Source organism: Jatropha curcas, chromosome 3 (assembly GCF_041381405.1).
Source record: "Jatropha curcas cultivar XTBG-Jc1 chromosome 3, XTBG_Jcur_1.0, whole genome shotgun sequence".
NCBI lineage: Eukaryota > Viridiplantae > Streptophyta > Magnoliopsida > Malpighiales > Euphorbiaceae > Jatropha > Jatropha curcas.
In genome coordinates this window covers 28054546-28067590 of record NC_143153.1, presented here as the reverse complement: position 1 = coordinate 28067590, position 13045 = coordinate 28054546, and positions in this window count along the sequence as shown.

The following is a 13045-nucleotide window of genomic DNA, read 5'->3' as shown; positions in this document are numbered from 1 at the left end:
AAATAAATATATTCTAATTTTATATGTGAAATTATTTATAAACAGTGTTATTTTGAAACTTTTTTGTCACTAAAATTTATAATTATTTGAGTATGAGTTGATATAATGATTCAAGCGGTCTTATATATTTAGCAGCACTTCAGATTAGCTAATTCAAATTTATTTGTTAATTTTGAACAAATAAAATTTAGCTAATAAACTCAACATACATTAAATAGGTAAATTTTTACTCAATTATGTTTGTGAACATATTTGTTTTATATTTTTTTAATTATTTATTTAAATTTTAAAAATAAATATTACATTCAAATTTTGGTTATTTTAAAAAAATTTGCAGTATTTTTATCTAAATTAAATAATTTTTTTGTAATGTAAGATATAATAGAGTTATATAATTATAAACACTGTATTTTATCAATTACATAAAATATTATAAATAAAATGCAATTAAAAATATAAAAATTTTGTATTTATATTAATTGGACTTTATTATAATATCCAACTTAAACCCAGCTCCATAGTTTTTAAAGCTTAATATATTGTTTCACCCTCAACTTTAAGTTTTATTGCAATTTCATTCTAATTTAACCTTTATGTCAATTTTATCATAAACTTTAATCTTTTGTTGCAATTCACTCCAATTTAACCTTTATATCCATTTCACTCCTGAACTTTAATATTTTATTGCAATAGTATCCTAAATTATAATTAAGACTTAAATGGTAAATAAAAAATAGATTCACTTTTGATCTTGAGCTTAGATTAACTTAATACATTTGTGTAAATGGGGGTGTTTAAGTTAATAGTAAGGACAATTTCTATCATTATTTTTAATATTTTTAAATTCTTCCTTTTATTGATAATAAATAATATTTAAAAATTAATTATTTGAGACATGAACTCTTTTTTTAATTAGAATACAATTATTATTATGGTTTGATTTTAATGTAAATTTTAAAATGATTATAAAATCTAAAACAAAGCTACTATCAATTTATTTGACTCCTAAACTATTAAAAATTGTAAGATTTTTTTATCAAAATAGAATATAAAATATAATTATATTCATTTTTTTTTAAAAAAAAAAGCATTCATGTATCAAAAAATTAATTTTTTAAATATTATTTATTATCAATTAAAGAAACAATTTAAAAATATTAAAAATAATAATAGAGATTGTCCATACTATTAACCCAAATTCCTTCGTTCACACAAATATATTAAGTTGATCCAACCTCAAGGTTAAGAGTGAATCTATTTTTTTAAAAAAAATTAAGTCATAATTATAATTAGAGTGCTATTTCAATTAAAAAATCAAAATTAAGATGAAATTAGTATACAGGTCAAATTGGAGTGAAATTGCAATAAAATGTTGAAATTTAGGATGAAATTGACATAAAAATCAAATATCAGAGTGAAGTTGTAACAAAACTTAAAAATGAAAGTGAAACAATATATTAAGCCATTTTTAATTAAAGAAGGTTGAATTGAAGAATAATGTTAAAACTCAATTTAAGGTGGAGCTAATTAAAAAACGATAAACCATCAGCCTTCAATAAGAACAAACACAGGAATATCCGGTTGCCTTGAATCATCAAATGGGTATGATTTGAATATATATATATATAATGCCATTAGGTTTAAGTTTGGGTTAAGGTATAAAAAAATAATTTCATGATATAAGGTGAAGAAAACAAAGTGTATTGCAAGATTCTCTACTTTCTAAAGTTTTCAAATTAGGCTTTAGACAGCGCTCACAAAATAGAAAAAGGAAAGAAAAGCTGCCCACCATTAAGGGGTCTACCCTCTCACTCACCTAACCAAATCTTTTCAGTTTTCCCTGTTTCACACTTTTTTATTTTTGTTTCTTTTGTTTTTCTCTTTCTTTCATTTGAACTGCACCCATCCTTTCTTTCCTTTCCTTCTTCTTCTTCTTCTTCTCGCTCTCTCTCTAGACTCTGTGCAAACTTGTTCATATATCGGTCCCCCATATTAGCTATTCCACAGCAAAAAGACTTCTCTCTTTCCAGCTCTTCGAAGCATACAAGGGAAGTTATGCAATATTTTTATAGTTCAGGATTAGTTTTCATATAAAAAATTTATTTTTTTTTCTAGATAAAGTAAATTTTAAAATATTATGAAATTGTCCCAAATTTTTTATAAAATATAAAGGAAATGTTATGAAATTAGTTCCATCTTTCCAACGAATAAAAAAATTTAATTCAATTAGAACCGTATTTGTAATTTGAAATTAAGAAATTTATGAAAAATAAAATAAAACATCTATTTGATAATCTAATTATAAAATCTAAAGTTGAATCAATAAAATTAAAAGTAAGTTTATGAAAATATATTGTCATTTATTGTTTGTGGTTAGTCTTGAAATATCTTATTCATACTGGCTTTTTTCTATCATCTCATTGCGGGAAATTAAATAGGTTTGTCCTGTCAATAAAAAGCATGTGAACCCTGTCCCATATGGTGTCAATCAACTTGATTAGATTTCAATTTTGGCAAATATAAGGTCTTTGCTACGCCATTGATGAGTCCAATCATGGTAGGTAACTGCAAAATTAAATCAAATCTCTCTCTCTATATATCTATACATATACCATCTTTTTCACTTTCTTTAAAAATATAATAAGTTTAATTTTTACGTCTGATATTATCCCGTTCAGAAATATCAACAGGATATCTCCTTACAGTTTTATTTTTCAGCAAAATCTAACTGTTCTTTTCAAAAAGCCTTGTTACTGTTCTAAAGCATATCCACACTTATGTAGAATGGTTTCCTTTAAGGATGTATTAGAAGTAGTTACTAATCTAACGCGGACTGGATACGTGCGAAGAGTTTTCTAGTCGATTTCAAGAGAAAGGTGAAGAACCTTAACTGTGATCAAGTTCTGAGTGATCAAGTTCTGAACCGGATTAATCGAATCTCTGATAATAAAATCCGGATATCGATGTTTTAAAAAAATTAATAATCAATGGAGGATAGGTTACTCATCTAAATAAATGAAGTTCAAATATGCATGCATGGACCACTTTCTTTTGTGAATTGAGTGGGAGTCTTGTTATGAGCTTGAGGTCGTCGATGATTTAGGGTATTTTTAGACATATCAGATGGTGACGGTGGCTCGTCTCTCTAGTTGTAGGGCCATGCTATAGCTGGCTGCCTCGACCTGGAAGAAAAAGTAGATAAATTTATTCATGGGCGTTAAAAAGTTTTTGATCCCCGACATGCTTAAACTTTGCCCATTTTGAAATTTGACTGGTTGGTTTTTACTTGCAAATGTGAAATCTGGGTGTAAGTGGGTGTAGACGTAAGACCTCTAGTTCTTGTAAGTCGGGCTTTTTTCTATAGTCTTTGAAAAACTTTCCTTTAACTGATCACATGTTTGTCTCTCTCTCTCTTTTTTTAAACTTAACAATTCATTACTAATAAATGTATGTTACAGAATAAAAAAAATTCAAATATAAAAAATTGAAATTTTCTATTGGAAATGATCTTGGCAGAAAAAATTAATATTAAGAGTAAAAATTTGTCTACTTTTAAATAATATGGCAAAAAAAACTTTCTACAATTTATCTTGAATTTTATTTTCGGAAACTTCTGACAACTTAAACCTTATATTAAACTACATGTTGTACTATCATACTCTACTAGTAAAAGAAACTTAATCGAATTTGAAAATCTAAAGTCTCCAACTACAATCAACCAATAATCCATCTCGTATTTCAAATTACCGGAGAAATAAAAATTCTACATAAAATTCCTCAATAATAAGGAACAATTCCATGAAAGGAGGAAAATTAATAAATCAAAACACACAATTCCACTAAGAGCGTACCAAAAACACTTAAGATTTATCAATTATTATAGATTTAAATAAATCCAAAATTTGTTCCTAATAATCACAATTTTTTTTGAGAAGAAAATGAAATTAGAAATTTCATTAAAAGGAAATTATATACAGATATGAGATACAGATTATTATTTTTTTATATTTTTGTATAGAAAGTCTAATAATAAACTGTTTATAAAAAGAATAAAAAAAAACACATCGTATAGGAAGTCTAATAATAAATTATTTATACTAAAAATAAAAAAAACACAATCTTGATTTGAAATATCTGATCAAGTTGACAAAATATAATATTTGTGCCATAAGCGATCGCTTGCTCCACTTGGTGGCTATTCATGGCAACTGTTCCATTTTATGGTCTTTCTACAAGTTCGATCTAATCACCTTTAAATTTCTCCATTCTAGTAAGGAGATCTGCAATTCTCTTTGTATAACTGTCCAAATAATAAAATATCATAAATAAAATCATCATAATAGTGATAACAACAACTCAGAACTAGATCTGAGAACAACATCCTAAAATATGAGTAATAATCCTAATATTTGGACAATAATAACTCAAAATTTAAAAAATTAAAAAAAAAAAAAAGAGAAATGAGCCACCACCTGTCCCATGGAAAAGAACAAAAAAACTTTTAAATTTTTAAAAGGAAAGAAATAATTACAAATTTAGAAATTATTAAAAAGAAAATTAGATAAAATAAAAAAAGGAACGAAAATAAATTACCGCAGACTAAACAAGTCCATAGTGGTTCAGAAAATAAAAATTACATGGTTCTCTTCTTGATGGGTTATAGAGGATTTTCATACTCGACTCCGCCATGGACTCGATGCGGTTAGAGGTCAACTGAAATCAAACTTATGGTGCAGTGCATAGGACAAATAAATAGGGAGGAGATGTGAGCCTTTCAGTTTTAATTTAAAAATTATAGATATAATTAACAAAGTATTTAATTTATTTTTCATTTTGTTCATCAAGATTGATTTTTAGAACAAATTTTCAAGAAATAATTTCCAATATATTATTGTGCAATTGGGATTGGGTAATTATCATGTATGACCCATACAAAAATGACGAGTTGATGAATACCAAAATTGTTTTGCTAGGAAAGCTAGTGTTTGAGTCAGCGACACCAATCAATATGTTCCATACTCTTTCACCTAAGTCTTCTCTGACATGCCCATTTCTCGTACAATTCTGTGTTTTCCTTTCCCACTAGGCCTCACTTCTTCAAAAAGAAAAAATTATGAAAATTTTAGAGTATCTTTTTTTACATGCTCCTCTATGTTTGGGCAGTGGGGGAACCCAAGAAAAAAAAAAAAAAAAATCTTCGAAATTTAGGGAGAGAAATTGAAAACAATTTACTATTTAATACGTGAAATGCAAAAATTTTTGCGTTTTACAAGATACATCTTGTAAAAAACTTAAAATTTGGGGCATGGCCACTGTTAGCCCTCTCTAGTTCTCAAATTTTAAATCCATAATTTCAAAAATAAAATTCACTTAAAAATATAAATAAGTTTCAAATTCATAATCTCACAAACAAAGTTTATTTATTTTGTGCCCTATATCTTATAGAACTTAGAATTGTATTTCCTAATTATGATGGGTGGTATAATTTTTTTTTTAGTATAATTAGGAGATGTAATTCCCTTCGAGTCGTAAAGCATAGAAATTTTTTAACCTTCTAATAATATGCACTTTCCGAAATTCAATTTCTGTTTTCACCCTTGTGAAGGTTGGGTCATTTATCGCCACAAGCAACAGATGGTTGGTTAATAAGTTGATAAGTTGATGAGTTTTATTGTAAAAAGAGATACATTTGCTCTTACATTCTCTATGTTTCAACTCATTTAATATATTTATCATGAGACAAAAAGAATAGAACCTTATATATATATATATATATATATATATATATATATGTTATAGACGTTGTCCCTTTCCTCTATTGTATATTATGAATTATTTGTAAATATACAAAGAGATTAACCTAATCATTTCATATGCACACGTATATCAATGTTGCTGTACTCAAATAGAAGTCCATGGTATTAAATTCTTAACATAAATGGTCACGTCGTAAGTATTTGTTAGCCATCAAAATCCAGAAATGGAGCATGTGGACAAGTATATATTTATGAGACAACAAAAGCCTCGTTTGGCAGAAAATGGGAAATTTTCTTTCCCTTTTCTCTAGCGTTTAGTGTTTTTGATTAATGTCAAAAATAATAATTCTATTATTTATAGCATTGGATTACATTGTATTTATACTAATATTTAAAAATTATGAAACATTATTCTGTGAACCGCTGATAAAATAACTGAGAATTAGTCATTAAGACAGCTAATAACTTATATCAACTAATATGCATTAATTCAGATCTCTCTTCGGATATTAAAAACACATGTTCTCTCACATCAAACCAACTCGGTGAAACTTACGTGTATAAAACTTGCATTTTTTTTATTGGACAACCTTAAAAGGCAAGTACTCTCACGTCAACTTAGTGCTACTTATATGTATCAAAACCAAACTTTTTATAGGATAACAATGAAAAAAAAATTCTCACAGCAGCTTGGTATATCTAGAAATATTATTTCAAATATTTTTAAGAGCTTATTATCAAAATCGGACCTTGGTTAATAAAAAGGAGAAACTCTAATCCAAAGATGATGAAAAAAATACTGAATTGTCCTTGATTAGAAGGAAACTTGCAACATGTAACATGTGGACAAGCTTATCCTTAGAAATAGAAACAATAAGTTTTTTCCCCCCTTTTTTATCCATTGAAAAAGTTATACACAAGAAAGAGGTTATGATTCAAATTTTATTATAAGAAGATATTCGAAGAAAAAACAAATGATCATTTCATTCTTGATATATATAAGTATACCTGTGGACCATCCACATATAATAGTTCAAGGACAAACTTTCCCTTAGCTTGTGTGTAAGGCAATTAGGTTTTGACACTTTATGAGAGAAGTGCAAAAATCCCACATGCACACAACTCATTGCTTCCCTTTTCTGTGGGGTTATATGTTCAATTATTTCAGAACCTTATGTATAACCCAACTCGCACGTGTTGTTCTAAATTTAAAAAGCAAAATTACATTCAATGAAATATCCGGTTCAGTCGGTTTAACTGAATTTTACTCACCACTTAAAAAAAAAAGTATAGAATTGTAAAGGTTTTGGTAATTTTATTAATTTAATAAAATTATTAAAAGACAAGCATTACACTTTATAATTAAGTGGATTATTATTAATTAATGAGATTGTTTTGAGTACAAATGACTTTAAATTTTTTAATTAAGAGGTGGAGATGTTAGAAGTATTTTTTAGTTTAACACTAAAAAGTGAACTATTATGTTATTTATCTTTTTTTTTTTTTTTTTCTTGAAAGGTCCAATGAGCCAAAATAACATGAACTTAAATAACATGAACTTTATACGATAGGAGTGACCCTCTTTTTGAGTCACCAAATTAATAAAAACTATTGTAATCAAAATAATTTAAAAGTAGACATTTTTTTATTGTTCACATTAATGAAATAAACAAACTAAATCATACTGGTTGGTATTATTTTAATCTATTAAATATCTTATGAATAGGGGAAGAAAATAATATGAATTTGAGAATTTCCATTAATTTTATAGAATTACTAAAAAATGAGAATTATCTTTTATTACATAATTATAATACTATTTTCAGAATATTTTTCCTATAAATAAAAAATAGAAAGAAAATTAAGGAGTCGGTCCTAACCTGAGTTATATATATAAAAATAGTAGTACCCAATTCTCATATATGTTTATGTATAATGGTGTTGTCTGATTTTGGTGAGCAAATTACAGCCACAGTCCCACTTGAAATTGCTTATCGGAATTTAAGAAATTTTGCAAATCAAATCAAGCTACTATTCAAAAAAAGGAGAATATTTGAAATCGACCAAACAGGACCTTATGGCAATGGTGATGACATAAGGTTTGCGAGTTCTTCATCACCATAGCAATTAGACAACAGCTGGGACGTTAAAATTTACTTACTAACATTAAATCAAAATGAGTTTTAATAATATGCTTTTATGTCCAACACTGATATGACGATAAAATTTCAAAAAAAAAAAAAATCATTACTAAAGTTGAAAAAATTGGAAATTGGAAAAAAAAAATTCATTTCAATTTTTTTAGTTGTTTCCATTTGTCTACAATTTATTACTTATTTCCAATTTTCAAGAATTAAATTAATTATATTAAACTAATTAAACTTAAATAGCTAAATCCAAGTAAGAAAGGAATTAATAAAAAAAAATATGCAACCCACTCTTTATGTTTTGCGCATCCCTAAACTTCAGAGCTAAAATAATTTTAGTAAAATGGGTAACTAGGGGGCTGACCCCCGTTGCGTGTGAGAAAAGCCCCTCCCGTTCCCTCTCAAATTTTGATTTTTAGTTATTTACTGTTTTGGCCCTTCAACATTGTCATTGTTTTCATTTTGGTCCACTCCCATTTCGGTCTTTTCACTTTGTCTCTCTATTTCATTTCTTTTCATTTTAATCCTTTTACTTTCACCCTTCCTCATCTTGTTCCAATTTTATTCTTAATATAATTTAAGGAAAAGTAATTTTTACTCCCTGAATTTTAGCCTAATTAACTAACTCAACCCTCTATTTTAATTAACTCTACAAGTAGTCTTTGAGGTTTAACTCTAACAAACTATTTCGTCTTGTGTTATAAAATAACAATTTCAACGTTAAATAGGAAAGCCAAAGCCTAAAATGTTCTCACTTGAAACTAACTCAAATGAGAGAAAACCAACAAAATTTAAGCCTTTCTATTGAATCGAACCTTAGAATCATTTAAATTTATGGAATCAAACCGAGATCACCTTTTTCTCCTTTTTTCTTCTTCGTATCACGCAACCCCATTTAATCGCTGCTCCTTCGTTCCCAACCAACCGATGGCCAAGCCATTCATTTCCGTCACCTGAGCCCATCTCCGGCTTCCTTTCCACGCCATAGACCAGTTTATTTTGTTTCTTAGCTCATTTTTCTTGTGTTAGAGAGGGGGTGAGAAATTAACAATGGAGCGCCAATTGTGCCAGGAGATTCTATTAGCTATTTCCAATATGGTAAGCTCAAAATTCTTTCTCAACACAAAATTCATTCATTCTTTCTCAAAGCAAAGCTGAAATTTTTATATCCACTAATCATATACAATTTTAAAAAGATTAATCAAACTATGACATCTTCCTAATACTCTCTCGCCCTTAAAGGATAAAAAACCACAATAGTAATTGGTGGCTCCAGCAAAATGAAACTCGACAGCCATTCATGTTAAGAAAGACATCGTTCAGCAACTATGGCTGCAAATTTAAAACTAGAGATATGGCTAAGTTAAAAAACTCCAAAGAAAGTGCTAATTAATATTATAATATAAACCTTCTGTCATTTTTTACCATTGTTAAATGAATTATAGAGTTTTAAATTAAAGAAATGGAAGTGTGAGAGATGGATATGTCTATAATCTATAATAGTATTTAGGCATATGCATATTTTATATATATATATATAATTATTTAATCTTTCTTTTCCCTCAATACAATTTACTGAAAATTGGGGTGGTTAGCACAATTGGTTGGAATGATAGTTTATGAAAAAGGAACATATTATAAAACATTATTACTTTTAAGATTTAATGAAACGTTAGTAAAACGACTGATATATAACAGTTGCTGAAACAGCTAATTTTGCTAAACTAAGCCTTAGAAAAAAAAAAGTTACAATCAGTATTGCTTTCTTGATAATGATTGAAATTTCTGCAATACCTATTCACATTTCACTTCATGCTGTGATCATAAAGTGTCTTGAAATGGTGTCACACGTCTCCTTTGTTGCTTTCATTTTTCTTTTTTACAATAATTGCAAAACTACCTTGATCTCCTTATTAGATTAACTATAGCAAGAATTTTGCAATTAAAAAACCGGACATGATTGTATATTCCCTCTTTCTTTCTCTTCTTTCATCAGCAAAAGAGCTCTCTACAATCACTGCAAACTGCAAACTCATTACTTTGAATCTCACATAATGAATTGCTAACATATATTGCATAATTTTTACACATTTTGTAATTTTCTAAAAAACATAAAAATGATTAACTGATTGAATCAACAAAATGATCACAAACATTGAAAATACAGTTAATGCCAAAGCAAGCTCCTTTACCTCTTCTTGAGCAGCTATTCTCTGGTTAGCCTCAAATTAGCATTTCCAAACTCAACCTTGCATTAATCAATTTAAATCTTGAAGTGAAAAGGAAAGAGGGTACTTTGGCATTGTTTCTTCCAAGATTCGAGCAAGATTGAAAGCCGATCTCATATTCTCATTACTAGGCAGATGATGAGGGAGGATACTGAAGTTTAAATTGCATAGATCCAAGCACAACCAATTCATTTTGAGCTTAAAAATGGTGGAGAAGTTAGAAGAAAAGAACTGAGGAAGAGTAGCGGTTCGAGATGGATGTTTTTTTTTTTTTTTTTTCCTGGAATGACTTTTGCTTCTCTTGGTATTGAAGGCGCAGTGACACATCAAATTAATAAAATATTTTTTGTTTCAAACAAGGTTGTTTGTGTCAATTCGTTAAAAAAAAAAGATAAAATAGCAATAACCATGGAGTTATATACTTTATATTTTTGAATAGTAACTAAAGATGGAAATGAGACATGTATTTATAAAATTTACATTATACATATCCAAACCGACTTAAAATTTTAATATCTATATTCATCCTAAATATGTTTGAAATTTCTATTCAAAAACTATCAGAACCCATTTAAAATTTTAATATCTATATATTTCATTTAATTAATATGTAAATCTGCTTTAAATGGACAGGACATTCACAAAGACTCACTTTGTTTATATGTATAGTACAACATCAAATTAATTGAATATAAAATAAAACTAGTGAAAATTACAAAAAATTTAAAATATATTTCAAATTTGTAAATGTCAAAATATATAAATAAAGTAAGATTAAGCCATCTTAATAACATTCACATTTTATTATTATTTTTAACTCAATATGCATTTAAATTCTCACCAGAAAATATTTTATTATGTAAATATTTTTAAATTATATAATAGTTAATTTTAAATTTTGGTGAATGCGGGTATTCAATATCCGCATTGAATAGTTAAATTAATACTCGTATCATTCTCAAACCATTTAATTAATCAAAATCTACTTTAAATACGTTTTTGACGGATACCCGTGAAAATAAAGTGTTTAATAAAATGATTTTATAAATTTAAAGTATTTAATAGATTTAATTTTATAAGTTGAAATATTTAAGATGTCAAAATAAAAATTGAAGGTACATAAAATTAAAATAACAATGAAATGAAATTATATATTCAGCCAATATCTATATGCAATGTAGTTTTCATACCAAAGAAAAACATATTTGAAAATATTTCCTCCAAACTTCTCATCTACAGTGCAGCACATGACTGAGTTAACTTTTTTTTGAGATTTATCTTAAATTGAAAGGAAAATTTTAATAGTGGTCTGGTTGGTCTTTTTACTTATACGAGGAGTGGACTATCTTCTATTGTCTGTGTTATTTTGGCATTTAAAAGTCTCTAATGAATTAAAAATATTTATATTTATATTTTACTCAGCTTAAAAAAAAAAAAAATAAAATCCTTAGTCAATAAAATCAGTATTTTGAAATTAGGAGGACTGGTTATTTTAGTCATACTGATTAATTTCAAACCAATTATTGGTCTAATCTGATTTGGTTTGATTTCCTGCTATAAACTGGATAATTTTAATTTTAAACAAAAAAATTAAATTTTTATTATATAAATTAAATGGAGTATGATCGAGACATAAAATTACTTTTTCATAGGGTATAGGTTCAAATTTTCAAATGCATGACTTTTTTTTTCTTTGAAAAACGCGTACCTTGAAATCCACTAATTTTTTTCTTAAAAATTTTCATAATAAATAAAAGATGTAAAAATTATAAATAACTAATTTATTTTAAAAACATAATAATTAAAATATCTAAAAATTACAAATAAATAGTCTAAATTTTCTTGAAAAATCAATTTCAATATGATGTATCTAATCTAAAAAATAATTATCTTATAATCAATAATTAATTAATTATTTCTTAATTTATAAAATAATTTAATTCGAAGATATCAAATTATATTGTAGTAAATAAATATTTTTATATTATAGATGAATGGTGAACACATTTAATTTATTCTTACTTATATTTTTATATGTTTACTATTATGGATTGCATTATATAATATTTGGCTTGAATAATAAATAATGTAAAAATTAATAGTTACATATAGGCTTGGCCACGGTTCCGGAACCGGCGGTTCCGGTTCCGGAACCGGCGGTTACGGTTCCGGAAAAACTGGAACCGGAACCGAACCGAAAAGGTCCGGTTCCAGTTTCGGTTCCGGTTCCGATCCGGTTATAAAACCGACGGTTCCGATCGATTTTCCGGCGAATCGCATAATTTTAAATTTTAAATTTTGAAGACCGGTTTAAAAAAAAAAAATTATTTGAACATAAAAAATTAAAAAATACACCTAAAAAATTAAAAAAATACTTCAATTAAATTTATTTTTTTTAAAGACTTGAACATAATTATTTTTTTAAAAAAAAATTTTCAACTGAATTTATTTTTTGTTTAAAAAAGTTTGAACATAATTTTAAATTTTGAAGACCGGTTTAAAAAAAAAAAATATTTGAACATAAAAAATTAAAAGATACACCTAAAAAATTAAAAAAATACTTCAATTAAATTTATTCTTTTAAAAACTTAAACAAATTTCACAACAAAATTTAAAAAAAAAAAAAAACCTGACAGTTTGGCTAGAACCGCCGGTTCGAACCGTTCGAACCGGCGGTTCTAACCGGCCGGAGAACTGGCGGTTCCAGTCCGGTTCCGATCGGTTCTCTGGAACCGCCGGTTCCGGTTCCAGAAAATTTGAAACCGGTCCCGGTTCGGCCCGGTTCCGATTCTCACATGTTCCGGTTACGGTTCCGGACCGGTTCGAACCGACGGTTCCGGTTCCCGGAACCGTAATATGGCCATCTCTAGTTACATATAGATAGTTGATGGTAAATGGTTTGAAAAAATAATTA